Below are 18,538 nucleotides of genomic sequence, written 5' to 3' on the forward strand. Positions count from 1 at the left end.
CCTTTATCAAGGCAGGTTTCCCTCCATCTTTTCGAGTGGCCTTTTCCTTTCCCTCCAATCTCCTCTCTCTCAAAATTCTGATCCTTCTACCCCACCTCTGAAATGCTCAGGATACAGGTGGGGCCCCTGGCTCCTGGTTTGTAGGGTACTGGGTATTGAACTCGGGTCTTCATGCTTGCTAGGCAGGCACTGGGCCAATTGAACTACATCTCCAGCCTTCTTTTTCTCTCAGAATTCCCTGCCTTGTGTCAGATGCATTAGTGTGAAGCCTCTCTCTTCTGGATGTCAGGTAACAGATGCATTAGTGTGAAGCTTCTCTCCTCAGGATGTCAGATAGCAGATGCATTAGCATGAAGCCTCTCTCGGGGTGTCAGGAAGCAGATGCATTAGTGTAAAGCCTCTCTCAGGGTGTCAGGTAGCATATGCATTAGTGTGAAGCTTCTCAGGATGTCAGGTAGCAGATACATTAGTGTGAAGCTTCTCTCCTTGGTGTCAGGAAGCAGAAGCATTAGTGTGAAGCAGCTCTCCTTGAGGTATTAAGTAGCAGATGCATTAGTGTGAAGCCTCTCTCCTTGAGATATTAAGTAGCAGATGCATTAGTGTGAAGCTTCTCAGGATGTCAGGTAGCAGATGCATTAGTGTGAAGCCTCTCTCCTTGGTGTCAGGAAGCAGATGCATTAGTGTGAAGCCTCTCTCCTCAGGGTGTCAGGAAGCAGATGCATTAGTGTGAAGCCTCTCTCCTCAGGGTGTCAGGAAGCAGATGCATTAGTGTGAAGCCTCTTTCCTCGAGGTATTAATAGTAGCAGACAGTAAAAATAAAGCACACACAGTTATATTGCTCACCCGTTTTCCCCTCTTCGCCCTGCATTTGACTTTATATTGCTGCTTGGATGTTGACTACAGATCTTCAAGAATAAAAGTAGAAAAAAAATTGTTTTTGCATGAAAATCGTTGTGTGAGAGCAAGGACTTGGAGCCTGCTCTGATGAAGACACCTTCATGGCTGCTCAGCCCAGAGACTGAAGTCAGCCTCGCTCCTCCGTGAGAGGAAGCCTGATTCTTTCCATTCTATCCCAGCAGAAGCCAAAACATGATTGATATATTCAGATACTAAGCAGTTTCTCAGTGGGAGTCAGTTCTCAGCCAGAGTTGTCCTTCCAAAGTAAAGGGATCTCTGCTGGGATGGATCTAGGAAGGACTATATAATATAAAACTTTTTTAAAAAAAAGTTTTGGGCTGAAAAGATAGCTCAAAGGTTCAGGACACCAGCTGCTCTTTTAGAGGATCCAGGCTTGAGCCCCCTGCCCGCATGGAGGCTCACAACCATCCGTAACTCCAGCTGCAAGAGGGTTCAACTCCCTCTTCTTGCCTGCATGGACACTGCATACATGTGCTGCACCGATATGAATGTAGGTGAAACCCCACACATAAAAGTAAATAAATACAAAAGAAAATGGAACCTAAACTAAAGCTTTGATGAGGACCTGACATCAGTAACTTAAGAATACCTGCCAGCTATACCGGGATGTTTTTGATCCCAATACTGGTAAGGTTGAGGCAGGAGGGTTGCCCATTCAAGGCTGACCGCATATCTCTATAAGGAGACTTTGTTTTTAAAAACCAAACCAAACCAATCCCCCACCCCCCACACAGCTGTAGAGACTGGGAAGATGGCTCAGTGGCTAAGAACCCTTGCCAGCCTCAGTTCCCAGCACTCAACGTGGCGTCTCCCAGCTCTCCGTCAGTCCGGCTGTAAGGCAGCCAACAGCCCCTTCTAGCCCCTGTGGGCACTGCATGCCTGTGGTGCCCGTATGTATAGGTACTTGTATACATAAAAACAAATACTCATGTTTTTGAGCATCCAGCTCGGAGCAGACCCATTAGTCATGAGCACAGGTGAGAGGGAGGCAGGTATGGGAGGGTGGTGGAGGTGCCGAAGTGTGGTGTCACCTGTGTGGCAGACTCTGTGATCCGTGTAGCTGGTCCCAGCAGCTCCCCATCCCTAACTGGGGTGAGCATGGCTTCTCTGGCATTAACTTGTGTCTTCCAAAACCTATCACACACACCAAATGACACACCATTAAATAATCCAGGGTGTTACCCTGGACTCTGTTAGGGTAGTTCTTATCAGGACTCTGATTCCTTCTTTTAGATAACTTTTTTTTTTTTTTGATTCAAGGTCTTTTATTATGTGGCCCTGACTGTCCTACCCTCAGTAGCCTCTGTTTGGAGTGACTTGGCTGACATTAGTGAATTCTGGACTGTCCTGTGCTGGGCCTACTGTTAGAGATAATGCTGGCTCCTAAGGTTTGAAGTGGTGAGGTTAGTAGAGCTTGCCCACCTCACTGGTGTGGCCTTTCTTTTCTGTCTGCATTGGGAGCGCAGGAGCAGGGTTTGAGGGGTGTTACTGTCCTCTGCGTTGGTCCTGTAGCTCTTCCGGTTGCTTCAGGAGCACCTCCATTGTTGATGGAAATCCTCATGTTTGCTTGCCTCCTGCCTGTAAAGCCCGACAGAGCAAAGATATCAAGAAAACATTAAAAAAAAAAAATAAAAATAAAAACCATTAAGTGAGCTCAGGTTCCTGGAATCCACCCGCTGGGCCTGCCAAGTACAGTCTGGAAGGTGGAAAGAGTCTGAGCAGGCCTGAGCAGCTCTGAGGTTTCCAAAGGACAGTGCGAATTGCTGGATCAGAATGGGAGAGGCGTCCTCCTCCTTGGCGGGAAACCGGGCAATTAACACCACCACTTCCATCAAGTCTTGGTTGCGAGCTCCAGCCTCTGCCTGGGCGGCCTCAGTGACACTCTGATGAGGGCCAAGATGGCGCAGGGCCTGGGCTTTGTGGGGTGGGAAAGGAAGACCGAGGGGCAGAAGGGCGTTCGTAAGGCATGTCTGTTTCAGACTGGCCCTTCTTCTCTGAGGTCTAAATCAAACTAAGAAGAACTTGGAAGGCCACAGGATGCCCATCCCCCACCCCTCACTGCTACAAAGACACTCTTGGCAGCTCAGCAAAGAAGAAACTGGCCTCCCAAGCACCCAGTCACCAGAGTGCTGTCCTTGTCACACTGCGTCTCCTCCCTGGCCTTCTCTCCTCCCTGCATTGTTGTTACAGTGTGGCAATTTAATATTTTAATAGATGCTGCCCACCTGACTCTTAGCAGGCAAGAGTCTGATGCTTTTGACATGTTAGTTTCACAGGCTTAACCTCTTAGATCATGCTTGGAAGCTGGACAGTTTTTAACCCAAACACAAGAAGGCAACATGCAAAACATACCGATTTTTCTTTGGAAGCCAGTGTTCATAGAACCTGAGGGCAGAGAGCTTTCCCCGCACGTAGCGCTTAGCTCTGCAGATCTATGTTATTTTCTCTGCCTTTTGACTTTCTGGGGCACTGCCCAGAGTCACATTTAGATGATGTCATAACCCCTTTTGGCAAAGTGTATGCCAGTCTCAAGAATGCTTTAAACAGCATGTAGATGCAATGTTGTGGTGTGCTTCTGGTATATATGTAACATTCAATTTGATTGATTTGAAACATTCGTTTTGCTAAAGAAACCCTATTAAAAAATGGGGTACAGAGCTAAATAGGGAATTCTCAACTGAGGAAACTCCAAGTGGCTCTAAAGCACCTAAAGAATTGTTCAACATCCTTAGTTATCAGGGAAATGCAAATCAAAACAACACTGAGATTCCACCTCACACCAGTCAGAATGGCTAAGATGAAAAACACAGGGGACAGCAGATACTGGAGAGGATGTGGGGAAAGAGGAACACTTCTCCACCATTATTGGTAGAATTGCAAGCTGGTAAAACCATTCTGGAAATCAGTTTGGAGGTTCTTCAGAAAATTAGACATAGTGGACCCAGCTATACCACTCCTGGGCATATACCCAGAAGATGCTCCTACATGTAATAAGGACACATGCTCCACTATGCTCATAGCAACCTTATTTATAATAGCCAGAAGCTGGAAAGAACCCAGATGTCCTCAACAGAGGAATGGATGCAGAAACTGTGGTATATTTACACAATGGAGTACTATTCAGCTATTAAAAACAGTGAATTCATGAAATTCTTAGGCAAATACCTGGAACTAGAAAGTGTCATCCTGAGCGAGGTAACCCAATCACAAAAGAACACACATGCCATGCACTCACTAATAAGGGGATATTAGCCCCAAAGCTCAGAATAAACAAGTTACAATTCACCTAGCACAGGAAGCTCAAGAAAAAGGAGGACTTAAGAGGGGGTGCTTTGGATCCTCTGAGAAAAGGAACAAAATACTCAAAGGAGCAATAAGGGACTCCCCCAGAGACTCCCCCAGAGACTGCCCTACCTGGGGAGTCATCCTATAAACAGTCAACAAACCCTGACACTACTATGGATGACAAGAAGTGTATACCTAAAGGAGCATGCCATGGTTGTCTCCAGAGGGGCCCTGCCAGAGCCTTACAAATACAGAGGCAGATGCTAGCAGCCAACTATTGGACTGGGCGTGGGCTCCCCAATGGAGGATCTGGAAGGTGGTCCAAAAGAGCTAAAGGGGCTTACAGCCCCATGGGAAGAACAATGGTTTCAGACTCCCAGGGACTAAACCATCAACGAAGGGGTACACATGGTCCCAGCCAGAGATGTGACAGAGGAATGCCTTGTTGGGCATCAGTGGGAAGAGTGGTCCTTGGTCAGGTAAAGGCTCAACAGAGGCCCCAACAAAGGGAAACTGAGGGGGATGGGGTGGGAATGTATTGGGTGGAGAGGCATATACATGGAGGCAGGGGGTGGGAAGAAGGGTCGGGGGTCTTTGAGGGAAATTGGGAAAGGTTTTACCATTGGCAATGTAAATGAAGATGGTATTCAATTAAAAAAAAAAAAAGACAATTCTAAGTTTAACTGGGTCAGAGACCGGCAGCAACAGCAGTGCGCCACATTTAGAGGCCAAATCACTTGCCCCTGGTCTTTCATGGAGTTAGAGTTCCTCCCTGCCCAGCAGTGTCCAGTGTGAGCCTAGTACCCCTGGGCATGAAAACTGATGCGTCATAGCTTCCTGCTCTTCTCAGACGTGTAGAAAGGGTGTGAGGGCAAAGCTCCGAGGGATGCCCCCACTTCTCTGTGTGTTCATAGACAGAGCTCACCACGGGCTTTGAAAATTGTAAGTGTCATGGAAAAGAGACCTGGACATTTTCCTGCCTCTGAGAATTGCTTCTTATCAGGCAACAAGGAGCCAGGCCTCCTGCTGTCTGGGTCAAAGTGATTGATAGTGAAGGTCTGGACAAGTGAGGGAGGACATTCTGAGGCGTGTCCCACAGAGCCTGAGGGTAGTAGCACTCCAGCTGTGTCCCTCCAGTTCTTCCTCCTTCCAGACTCTCTGGCTTGTCCATGTCTGTACCCCCTCTGCCTGTTGAGCGCTCTAGATGACCTTGTCAGAAGGAGGAGTACCTGGCTGTGACCTCAGGAGACAGCATTTCTCTCTCCCCCTCAGGCAGTAGAGTGAATGGCTATGGCCCCTGAGATGCTTGAGGGCAGTAAGCTAACTAATTAGCCCTCAAAGACTTTTACCACAGGCCCCACCCATATATTGTCCCTTTGGCCTTCGGTAGCCAGCCACACCTTCTGCCTGGACACAGCACAGGTGTTGGTGGGGGTGGGGCACCATATCACTGAGGCTGCAGACCTCATGGCACTGTAGACCCAGAAGCCATTTCTACTCCTACCTTCAGGAATCTTAGCATTCCGGCTGATTCCCTACTGCTAGGTCAACATTACTGTGGTTACTGTATCTCCACTGAGAAGGCAGTGTGTGCCTCACCATAGTGGAGCACCCGCAGCTGTGCCCTGACTCTCCACCGTCTGTGTCTCTCATCTGAAGTGAAGTTCTCCACGTGTGCGCGCGTGTACCATGTGTCCTAGTGATTTAACTCAAGCTATAGTAAAGTCCAAGGCCTGCCCATCACGGAGCAACCTCTCATGCTTCTCTGTAGCTGCATCAGAAGAAAGGATCTTTCCATCTTGGACTGTTTGTTGGAGGAGGGCAGGAGTAGTCCTGTTCCGATGGTGGTAGGGATGGCCTGCCCTGGGTGGCCCAGGAGGAGGGAACCACTTAGAGCAGTGGCACCTGAAATAAGGGGCCTTTCTAAAAGTGGGAGTGGCCGTGAGGATTAGGGTTTGAGAAAGGTGATTTGGAATGAAAGAGGTTTGTAGTCCTTTGCTGTCTGTTCTCTCTTCCCACAGAGGCCAGGGTAGGCCAGGCAGAGAGCATAAAGCCTGTTGACCTGTTCTAACCCAAAATCCTTTTACCAGAGGTCTACGTGGAAGAACCCTCCATGTGAAGAAAACCACTTTTCTCTCTTGGGTTTTCCTGACTGCTTTGAGCTCCAGCTTACCCCGATTTCACAATCGAATTCCAAGTCAGTTCTTGGGGCTGGAGATGAATCCAAATGACCGTGTGATTATCTCACATGCATGAAACTCTGGGTTTGAGCCCCAGCATAAACTGAGCATGCGGCTGTGTACATATTACAGGCACAGGACTCAGGAGACAGAGGCTGGAAGATCACAAGGTTAAGATTAGATATGTGGTGAGTTACCAGCCAGTCTGAACTGCTGAGACCCGGTCCAAAACAAACAAATAATTCTTTAGTATAATTTAAAAGAGTAGCCAGGCATTCAGAATGGTAATCCGGCATTGTTTATATCATGCTTTAGAGTTCTGGTATATTTAAAATCTAGAGTCAGAACTTTTCTAATTTTTGGTTTGAAGGTGAAAATTGGACTTAAGAAAGAGGGATGACTGTGTCTGCTCCATCCTGGGTAATTTTGCCCTTCCTTCTTAAAAGTAATCCTCATTAGTTCGGAAGATTATCTTAAGTCCTCTGACAAACACACTCACTCTCAGGTTCCCTTTATATGCAGTAAAGGGAATTTTGTGTAGTACTTTTGTGAAGCCACTGTTGCCAGAGCCACCCCCCGAAAGGGACATGTAAAAACTGCACAGGAACCAGATCTCCCTGTGATTTCTCGAACAAACCTTTCATAAGGGCATTTATGACCTAATTCACATGGTGAACTTCCACTCACCTCGGCCCCACTACTTGAAAAGACAAATGAGTTGGAGCAGCAAGGTTCTTAGACCAGGGGCGAGGGAGACGGCCATATTTTAGGTTCACCGAGTTCCTCAAAACTATTTGAGTGCCTTGCCAAGCACATTTACAAAGTTAATATGTAGTCCTTTGGGGAGATTTTTCTTCAATCCAGTATTGCTCCAAAGAGCCTCATAAGAGACCAGAATTTCTTTGACACTCTGTTGAGAAAAATTAAGTTACTTAAGTGAAATGGGATTATTGGTGGCCGAGTTATTCGGTGATGAAGTTGTTTGTTTGTTTGAAGTATATTTTACTTCCGTATAATGGATGCCGTCACTTATTACTTACACCATAGGATGATGACTCAAATTCGCAGGCGAAATTTTGATTTGAAAATGGTGTTTCAGCTCAGAGAAGAATAACGTATATGTCAAATTGTTAGCCTGTAACCTCTGACTGCCAAGGTCTCATGCCCGAAAGCAAAACTGTCCCTTTTGAGTTAGAAAGTCCCTACCTGGATGGAACTCAGATTTGCTATTTAATTTTGAGCATCCGTTGCTCGAAACAAACAAACAAACAAAAAAATCTGATGCTCAAAATTGAACAGCAAATCTGAGTTCCATCCAGGTCCTGACAGTGGGGTACGGAGGAACCCCAGCCTGGTCCTGGCTGATCTGAGCTCCCTCACTTTTCCTGGGCTCCCTTTTCTCCAGTGCCTCTTGTCAGGCTGTGCTCACTGCCATGCATGGAGAATTTTAACACAATAGAGCACACATGGGTGTGTTGCTAGTTTTCTGTGACTAACAAGTTACCACAAAGCTGGTGGTTTAAAGCCACAGGAAGCCTTCATTGTTTCCTCCCGCTGAGAGCTTGTGGATTCCACTTTTAGAGGTCCCAGGTCCAAGGTGAGTGTCAGTAGACTTGAGCCAGCTTGTAGGGCCAGGCTCCCTCCAGAGGTCACTGGGAGAAAATGTCCACCTTCTCTAGCCATCACTGAAGGCTAGCACTCCTTTGCTCATGCACTAGCATCTTCCTGCTTCCCACTCTGTCTCCACAGAGCTTTCTCTCCCGTCTGTGGACTCTCCCTCTGCTCCCTACTTGGAATAATGCACGTAGTTTTATTTAGGGCCCACCTAGAAAACCCAGGGAAATTTTCTCATCTCAAAAACCCTCCATCACATCCCCCAAAGACTGGACCTGATCAGCTAACGCATCCCTTCTGATGGTCGGCCTCTGGTTGTCCTTTCAGAGGCCGACTCAGCCCATCCCAGGGGACTTCAGCATCTCTGTTTTAAACGCAGAACCAGAGTGGGCTCTTATCCTCATGTTCTGTGTAGGTCTGATTGACAGATTCGCTCTCCCAGGATTGGCCATAGGATTTGAGGGGTAAGGCAGGCAGCTCGTGGGTCTGTTCCTACTAACACAGGCCAGGCGCCATTGGCAGGCCTGCCTCCTTTCTGGAGGGAGGCAGCACCCTAACAGAAAGACATGCATAGGTGAGCCGTGTAGTCGAGTTCTCAGATCGAATTCTGGAACCCATTTTCCTTGTGTGATTTATGTGCTTTTATTCCTGTGACAAATTACTGGAGAGAAGTAACTGAAAAAAGAAGTTACTCCCCCCACCTTCAGTCCTTGAGCAGCTGTCCCCTTTGCTCAGGCCTAGTGAGAGACGGGGGTCTCATGTAGAAGGAGGTAGGCTGGGGAAGCCTCTCATCCCCAGTCACCCAGAGAGCATAGCAAACAGTGCAGTAGTAGATGTAAACAAAGCCGTTTCTCAGCAAGTGACAAATCTCTCCAATTTGGGGTGTACATTTTCTTTGAAAAGGAAACAAATCAGTTTTTACCTAGCAGGAGACTCATTCAAGTTATTTTTTAAAAAGCACGTAGTAAGTCTAATATTTCTTAAGTATTTAACACCGTCTAAGGAGACCCGCAGTTGGGCCTTGGTGACATTAGGAATGAGTCTCAGTGTGTTCTCCTTGAGAACAGCTGGCTACGTAGAGGTTGTGGGTCCTAAGCTTGAGAGAGCATTGTCAACCCCTCATGTTTTACGTGTCACTGGGCAGCACATTCAAGTCTCAGTGTCTTCTCATGGTGTTAGTAATTAGTGCTGTTACAACAAACTTGAATTTCACTTTTCACCTATGCATGGGTCTGTCCATACGCATGGACATGCATGCATGTACACACATACATGTACATCCCTGTCTGGGAACCACCGAGTGTGCAGAGCTATAGAACATTCTTAAACAAGAGGCTGGCGGACTGGAGCCATGGAGGTCAGACACGAAGTCAGGATCGTGCAAATCGAGCAAGAAGAAACTACTAGAAGACTCACTTTTGACCAGACCCAAGGACTCAGCTAGTTTTGCAGTTGGGTGTCTGCATGTGGGTGTCTGCATGTGGGAGAAGAGAAGACAGCGGGAGGGAAGCCCGAGGCCCTGCAGCCTGTCTCTGGGACAGCCCGTCCGATCCCGTGCTCAGGGCATAGGATGCTGCAGGCGTCTCCATGAAGGCGAGGAGCAGCCAGGGCGCCAGGCTACACGGCCCCTCTGGAGCAGCTTTCGCAGTCTAGAGTTCTGCCTATGCTGCTTTGCCCTTCTTACCCCTGTGTGCCTGGAGCTTGCGTTACTTAGCGTGTTCTTTCCAGAAGAGCATCAATCACAGCATATAGGATGCCCTGCCAGTTCCTCTTGGAACCAATTTAGATGAGAAAAAATCAAGGACAGAATTTCAAGTGTGTCTGGTAAGTCATTTTAACTCACCATTCGAGAGCAGCGTTGGAGAGTGAAGTATACTTTCCATCGAGCAGAATCTGCCTTTTCCCGTGGGCGACACTGTGGAAATACGTTGACATTTTAAATGTGGACAGTATGGCTTACTGCCTTCGGATTGCCTGCTGTCTGGAGAGGTGCTCCACTCTGAGGTCCTGCTGACTGACTGGCCACAGTAGAAACAAGTGTGGTTTGAAGCTGCAGTTCAGAGCTGATCGGGACGCTCTACCCTGTTCCTTTTGCAGCTCCTGCGGGCCTGGGAGCAGGCACAGCGCCCTTGGGAGAACATCTTATCAGCCATACACCGTCACAGTTCCTCCTACTATTAATATCATATGTGAAAACTTAGGTATAGACATTTGATTACTGTGAAACAAGCAACAGGTTTCTAGATATCCAAAAGATACTTCATGAAATGTAACTTTTTCTAAATTTTCCTTCATGTTTTAGATGTTTTAGATAGGTGTGTGTGTGTGTGTCTGTGTATATATGTTAATATGTATGTGTGTATATATGTACATTTATGTGTGTGCATGTGTGTATATGTATATGTCCATGTGTGCATTCCTGTATGTGTGCCTGTGTGTGCATATACATGAACATTTCCATATAGCTTACATGTGTAAAGTGGAATTCTTATTTTTCTACCAGTTTCTCTGCTGCCAGTTTATTCTATCCAAAGCAGCCAGGTAGATATCATTCAGTCCATCTCCCACATTTCCATTTCAAACCTAACATGGAGTCAGATGCTTTTGCCAACAAGGAGCTGTGTCTATTTCTTCCCCCAGCTCCCTTTACTTCTCTCAGTTCTCACCCATGTGGCTCTGGGGCCCTGGGCCTCTCCTGCTCCAAGAACAAAGGTGTCATCTCTTTTGACCTTCCTCTCTCAGGAGCCGTGCTGGATAACTGCAGCCGCATCTCCACCTGACTCCGTCTGTGCGCTTGTCCACCTGACTCTGTGCGCTTGTCCACCTGACTCTGTCTGTGTGCTTGTCCACCTGACTCTGTGTGCTTGTCCACCTGACTCCGTCTGTGCGCTTGTCCACTTGATTCCGTCTGTGTGCTTGTCCACCTGACTCTGTGTGCTTGTCTACCTGACTCCATCTGTGCGCTTGTCCACCTGACTCCGTCTGTGCGCTTGTCCACCTGACTCTGTGTGCTTGTCTACCTGACTCCATCTGTGCGCTTGTCCACCTGACTCTGTCTGTGCGCTTGTCCACCTGACTCTGTGTGCTTGTCTACCTGACTCCATCTGTGCGCTTGTCCACCTGACTCCATCTGTGCGCTTGTTCACCTGACTCTGTGTGCTTGTCCACCTGACTCCGTCTGTGCGCTTGTCCACCTGACTCTGTGTGCTTGTCCACCTGACTCCATCTGTGCGCTTGTCCACCTGACTCCGTCTGTGCGCTTGTCCACCTGACTCTGTGTGCTTGTCTACCTGACTCCATCTGTGCGCTTGTCCACCTGACTCTGTGTGCTTGTCTACCTGACTCCGTCTGTGCGCTTGTCCACCTGACTCCGTCTGTGCGCTTGTCCACTTGATTCCGTCTGTGTGCTTGTCCACCTGACTCTGTGTGCTTGTCTACCTGACTCCGTCTGTGCGCTTGTCCACCTGACTCTGTCTGTGTGCTTGTCCACCTGACTCTGTCTGTGTGCTTGTCCACCTGACTCTGTGTGCTTGTCCACCTGACTCTGTGTGCTTGTCCACCTGACTCTGTCTGTGTGCTTGTCCACCTGACTCTGTCTGTGTGCTTGTCCACCTGACTCTGTGTGCTTGTCCACCTGACTCTGTCTGTGTGCTTGACCACCTGACTCTGCGCTTGTCCACCTGACTCTGTCTGTGCGCTTGTCCACCTGACTCTGTCTGTGCGCTTGTCTACCTGACTCCATCTGTGCGCTTGTCCACCTGACTCCGTCTGTGCGCTTGTCCACTTGATTCCGTCTGTGTGCTTGTCCACCTGACTCTGTGTGCTTGTCTACCTGACTCTGTCTGTGCGCTTGTCCACCTGACTCTGTGTGCTTATCTACCTGACTCCGTCTGTGCGCTTGTCCACTTGATTCCATCTGTGCGCTTGTCCACTTGATTCCATCTGTGCGCTTGTCCACCTGACTCTGTGTGCTTGTCTACCTGACTCCGTCTGTGCGCTTGTCCACCTGACTCTGTCTGTGTGCTTGTCCACCTGACTCTGTCTGTGTGCTTGTCCACCTGACTCTGTGTGCTTGTCCACCTGACTCTGTCTGTGTGCTTGTCCACCTGACTCTGTCTGTGTGCTTGTCCACCTGACTCTGTGTGCTTGTCCACCTGACTCTGTCTGTGTGCTTGACCACCTGACTCTGCGCTTGTCCACCTGACTCTGTCTGTGCGCTTGTCCACCTGACTCCGTCTGTGCGCGTGTCCACTTGATTCCGTCTGTGTGCTTGTCCACCTGACTCTGTGTGCTTGTCTACCTGACTCTGTCTGTGCGCTTGTCCACCTGACTCCGTCTGTGCGCTTGTCTACTGTCCTCCGAGAGAGAGTTCACCCCTTGGATATATCTGAAACTGACTGAGTTGGCAGAAGTTCAAGTACATAGCTCACACCAGGGCACTTCTGAACATCTTTTATAGATTCTATAAATTGCTGAATTTGCTCCCTATTTGAGTTTTGTTTTTCATTTTATGAGGCTGTGGTTAAAATACAGAATTCCATTGTAGTTGGAAAAAAATCATGAAGGGAAGAAAGAAAGAATGATAGTGTATTACTCCAAACGCCAGCACAAGGAATAGCTGAAATGAAACTTTTTTTTTTTGACACACTGAATGCTGGGTAAAAATTCACTGTTACACCGGATCCATCCCCATGCTGGTCGCCTGCCCCCGCACTAAGCCTTATATGGTGTTCTGCTAAGTGATTATGCGTTTTCCCCACCAGTCCCTTGTCTTTTCCAAGGAAGGATGAGCCTCCCCTGGTGCCTCTCATTGCTTTTGGTCGCCCTCTGTTCTTTCTACCATACCAGCATTGTTAGCTTTTACCCACAGTCAGAACCTGGATTTTGCATTTCTGCTCGTCTCCCTTAATTCTTGTTATGTTTCAGGTAATTCAGAGAAGTTAAAGCGTCCAGCAATTTATTCTTGACTACATCATCCTCACAAGTGTTTCAGAAAAATCAATTCACGCTTTTCTTTCCATAGATATAGAATGCTTTAGTCACCAACGTTTCTGTGACTCCATTAACACGTCTGCAAAGAATAGATAGGTAGACAGACAGACAGACATTCTTTGTTTTTCTTTTAATGATATGTTAGCTTTTATTAGTCAGCACCATTCCTGCTCTGAATGGATTCGTGTTTTCTTACACTGCTGGAAAATAAGGTCAAAAATACTCCTTCCTAATTATTTTGAGGCACTGTCCCTGCCTTCTGTGCCCACTTGGTTGTGCTGGCAAGGGCAGCATCACCTGGTTGCTCTGTTCTTACAACAGTGTTTACAGAGTAAATGGTAGATCTGTGCCAGCAATAAAAATTGAGAGCAACCATCTTCCACATGTTAGCAAGAGTGCAAGGTGCAGAATTATTCATGGAAGCACCATGAATCGGTCTCTATCTGGTTAGCATGTTTTCTGGCATTTTGCAAGAAGACTAGACTCTCTCATCTTAGTTCAGAGACCCCTTCAACTGTAGCATCTAGGAAGAGTAAGCTTTTGAGAGCTGCAGCCTAGCCTGCAAGCTTCCTTCTGATCCCATATATCTGAGCAGAGGCCAGGCCTACAGCTTGTACTGATGCATTGTTACCCTGACCCAGGTCAGCGCTGGGTTTGAGCACAGACTTGTGATTTTGGCTTCAGAAAAAGAGAGACAGACAGACAGACAGACAGACAGAGAGAGGAAAGAAAAAGAAAAAAGAAATCCTAGAAATATAAATTGAAAGAACGAGAGGTTAAAGCTAAAAGTAAGTAAATAAATACATATATGTTTACTTAGAAATCAGGTTATAAGCTCAGGAGTCAGGAGCATTGCAGCACAGGGTTGGAACATTGATAAATGCGAGGGGGCGTGGCCTCATGCTCCATGCAGGGAGACCATCACCTTTTAGCTGCAGATGTTGTTTTCTGCTTAGGGAAATTTTGCTTTCATGGAGGGAGCATTCTTTATTGAGCCTTCTAGGCCTCTGCTGAGGGGCGCAGTCCCCCGAGCAGCCTGTGTCATCTCCTAGCCTGCTTCGTTGCTTTCTCCCCCTCTGTTGGTCTTCCCTTTCACTGCTCTGAAAATTCACACCTGCTGCTCACATCGAGCTTATGCTGTTTCCCACTGGAGGCTGATGCCTAAAAACCAGTCCTGGCAACGGGTGTGAAACAAAATTTGGAAGACATCTTGATTCGCAGGGACTTGCGCAAGCTGAAGTTATCAGAGAGGATTAGGGGCCACAGCTGGCGAGCAGATGGGCCTCCTGACTTCCACAGTCGAGGGGAGGCAGAACCCTAGTAGGGCTCAAAGCTTCTGGACAGTCTTCCAGGCTTTTTCACCTGCCCCTGCTGACCCGTAACCCTGGCCGTGTGAGCTTCAAATTGCTGGGCGTGGTACATCTTAATAGGTCTTTTATTTAGGTTGCACCATTATAATTGGAGCTTCCTGCCCAGAATCTCAACTTGACAGCCAACTCTTAAATGACAGGCTTATCCTACCAAAGCTAGGAAAGTGAAAATAAGACTTTTATACTTCATCCAAGATTGGCATGTGTTCTTCACGTTTGCAAGTAAAGACAGGCGTGCAGCGCCACTAGCCATGTCAGCGTATTGTGACTGGATGCCATTTCCCATCCCTGGCTTTAGCTGGGGTGCAAGTCTGATAGAGCCCCCTTGCACCTTGCTTCCTCCAGGGGAGCCCCACTGCCAGCCACACTGACGTCTGCGCTCTGCCCTGTAATAACATGATAACATGGGGGAGTAGACACACAACAGCTACGTGTGCCCTCAAAAACATACGTCTGAGCCAAGAGTGATGGTAGGTTTCCATTTTCTCCACAGAAAACATCTTCTTCCCAGTGGCCTCTGAGGTCAAGTTAGGATACCATTCAACTAGTACTGACTAATTCACATTTTGATGGGTCGGTGCTTTCTATAAGAACAGAAGCAGCATCTGCTACCTGGTTGGTCCCTTCTTTGTCTTTGCTGAAAGACTTCAGAGAAATGGCTGCTGCCTTCTGCAAATGTGAAGGGTCTGAAAATGTAGGAAAACAGCTGGCCTCATTGATAATTTCCACAGTTCAGGTGCACTCTGTATTCACTGCCCCATAAGAGAATGCTCGGACGTGTCAGGCGTGCAGCGCAGCAGACAGCTATGGTTTATGGGCCAACCAAGTGTTGGTTCTGTTGGAACCGGTATGCACTTTTTCTCTCAAGCCACAGTCAGCTGCAAAAACACTCCAGTGCAGTTATTGTCCAGTACTGAGTGTGCTAGCCTCTGGCCATCCCAAATGCTATATTTCTATGCATGAAAGGGGAGAGAATCTTGTGTTTCCAGCACATTGGCACAAAAATGCTCTATAGAATTATTCCAGGAAATGGTCTCTTTGGCAACCAGCTTATGAGATAGGTTTCAATAGCTTCTATGTGAATTTCTAGGTTGAGCTTCTGTAACTGAACGTGATAGAAAAACTGTGTAAGCCAACACTAAGTCCCTCCCGCATTGATGATTCTGTGCGGAACCGACTGCTGGGTCCTATGCCAAAGATCTCACTTGAATCCATAGCCAAGTCAGGTAGACCATTGAGAGGCTGCCCATGGGGAGCACTGGTGAGCTGGACCCTCTGAACGGAACCAGTGAAGCTGTGCATATGCCAAGACTACAGGCTGAGGGCTGCCCTCAGAGCAAAGGCACCGCCCACCCATGTGTCACATGCACAAAGGAAGAGGGGGGCGGGGGCAGGCAGGACGGTTCTCACTGACAGAAGGCACCTATTTCATAGGTCTCACGGTTTGACTTCGGTTGAGTCTGCAGTTGTTCAATACTGTAAAAGTGTCATTTCGTGGATCTTCACAGATGTGCCATTTGGATGCGTAACAAACACAGCCACCATGGCAGAGGGACACTGGGAAACAGCTCATCACCAAAGTTAGGCGAGCATCTTAGCCTCCCAGAGCAACTCATCATTCCAAGTTAACATTCTTTTTTTGTTTTGTTTTGTTTTTTTGTTTTTTTTGTGTTTTTTTGTTTGTTTGTTTGTTTGTTTGAGACAGGGTTTCTCTGTATTGAACTCAGAAATCCGCCTGCCTCTGCCTCCCAAGTGCTGGGATTACAGGCATGCACCACCACTGCCCGACCCAAGTTAACTAAAGTCTGACCTGTTATTGCCAATTAAAAACATACTCAGCCTCTAGTATCTCTATGTGATAACACATGTAACACAGTGTCGTGCACAGTATATACATAAGGAAATTATATATGTATGATGTATACATATGTGTATACATACACACACACAAAACCTCTCTAGTTAAATGTATCAGGATTTTCTCTCTCTTTTTTAATGACTGATTTATTTTTATTTGAAGTGCATTGGTGTTTTGCCTGAGCGCATGTCTGTGTAGGTATGTCATATCCCGATAACTGGAGTCGCAGACAGTTGTAAACTTCCATGTCAGTGCTGGGAATTGAACTCATGTCCTTTGAAAGAGCACTAAGCACTCACAACCCCTGAGCCGTCGCTCCGGCTGGTCCAGGCTATTCTCTAGAGCAGAGGGCTTCTTATCCTTTGACCCCTTTTCTCCTAAGACATTTTTGTATCGTCTCAAGTATATAAGATAGATTTACAAATCAAATGTATCCAATAATAACAGAATATAAGCAATTTTAACATGATTCTTAGGAAACATGAGTTTATCATTTAATAAAAATAAAAGTATATTCGGATGCTAATGAGACAGATAGGTTTTTAAATTTTCACATAAAAATCAAATCTTGATGACTCATACAGTGGGATAGAGGATATCTTCATTTTTCACAGCTAGTCAATATTATATAATTTTCTAACAATCATTGCTGAGAACAGTGCTTTGCGTACTTAGTACAGAATGACAGAAATATATTTAGGGCCTTTTTAGAAATTGTGGATGTTCTATCTTTATCCCAAGTTGAAAATCATTTTCAAGCCAGCAACTCAAATAGAAAATTTTAAAATCAAACATTCTGACATAACACAATCTAAAGATGTGCTAACTTGATATTTATAAGGCAAAGAGGGGAAGTGGAAAATGAGTAGTCTGTTTTCCATAATGTTTCTGTAACAGCAGAAAAGTGTACCACAGTAAAAACACTATAGTTATGTTAGTAATGTGGGAAATGGTGGGAGACCAAGTAGTACCAAGCATGGGGAGTGTGTGTGTGCCTGTGTGAATATATGTGGGATGTGTGTGAGTGCATGTGTTTGTATGTGTGTGTTTGTATGTATGAGTGTATATGTGTCTCTGTGTTTGTCTGTGTGACTGTATATGGGTGTGGGTTTGTATGTTTGAGTATGTGAGTGTCTGTGAGTGTATGTTTATAAGTGTGTGTGTGTGTGTGTGTATGTATGTCTTATTACTGTGATCAAATGCCTCATGAAAAGTAACTGCAGAAGGAACAGTTTCTTCTGGCTTACACTTGGAGGGGACACAGTCATTGTGATAGGGAAGGCATGGTGGCAGAAGTGCATCTCATCTGTAATTAGAAAGCAGAGAGGACAGAACGGGACCAGCCCCTCCCACCCCCGTCCACTGCTCTCCAGGCTTCATCCCCTAAAGGTGCACAGCCATCTGAAGCTGTCCCACCGTCTGGAGACTGCATAGTGTGTCCAAGCCCCCAAGCCCGTGGTGAGCGCTTCACATTCAAACCTTAGCATTGCTTGTTCTACTGACATGAGGCTCGTAGGCAGCAGAGGGCAGTGCTGCCAGTTCCCTGCTCAGTCAGTCCTGGGTTAGGTTTTGACCATTACTCAGTCAGAAGCCTTTAGTGTTGTCTGGTTTTTCAAAGCCCCCACCTTCTACAGCCTCTTGTGCCGTCGTAAGCCCCGGTTTAAGAGCCTGTCCTCTGCAGTGAGGTCCAGGAATTCTCCATTACATCAGTAATTCCCCAAATTCCACTCGAGCCCCGTGGTGTGACAGCTCGCATCACGGCCTTGGAGGGAATTACCAAGCAGATTTCGCTTTGTCTGCAGAAATATTTCTAGTCTACATGAAATTTAAGATTATTGTTGAGTGTATTAGACAGAGTATGTTTGTATCTCATGTGACAGTGTGGATCCACAGATTTCTGGTGCAATTTTGTCTTAGAGATACCTGATGCAATGCAAAGATTTTCTAAGGTCCCTTCCATTACAGCTCACTCCATCACGGTGGCTTTAGGTACACGCCTGTTTCCTCACACTGAGGAGATACAGCTCGGCGTCTGTGGAGAGGGCTGCGCTTCTCCTTGGCTGGAGTCCTGTGCTAAGCATTCGCCTAGGCCCTGGGAGTTCGCGATCCATAGCAAAGCTTCAATGACTGCACTCTTGAAGCTTGGGCTCACCGCGACACTGGGAGGCGGCTGTGCACGGGAGCAGAGTGACCGGTGACAGGGAGGAAAGCAGGGTGCTAGAGGAAGCCCTGCAGAGAGGGCCACTGCAGCCCGCTAGCACTGTGAGAAGTGTGGCGTATGAGCAGAGACCATGGCAGGCAAGGAGGGACAGTGACCAACC

General features: G+C 47.1%; 1 protein-coding gene and 1 long non-coding RNA gene across 7 annotated transcripts in view; one reads left to right on the forward strand and one right to left on the reverse strand.

The window, feature by feature from the left end:
- The window catches only part of Fndc3b (fibronectin type III domain containing 3B), a 293,040-nt gene that overhangs the window by 176,205 nt on the left and 98,297 nt on the right, over positions 1-18,538 (forward strand). The window lies entirely within an intron of this gene.
- LOC127683462 (uncharacterized) lies at positions 11,640-11,911 on the reverse strand. Its single transcript, XR_007977547.1, has 3 exons — positions 11,878-11,911; positions 11,756-11,829; positions 11,640-11,703 (listed from the first exon to the last, which is right to left on the reverse strand). It is a non-coding gene; the product is annotated as an uncharacterized LOC127683462 (long non-coding RNA).

The sequence above is a fragment of the Apodemus sylvaticus genome, chromosome 4, assembly GCF_947179515.1.
Source record: "Apodemus sylvaticus chromosome 4, mApoSyl1.1, whole genome shotgun sequence".
In the NCBI taxonomy this organism is placed as follows: domain Eukaryota; kingdom Metazoa; phylum Chordata; class Mammalia; order Rodentia; family Muridae; genus Apodemus; species Apodemus sylvaticus.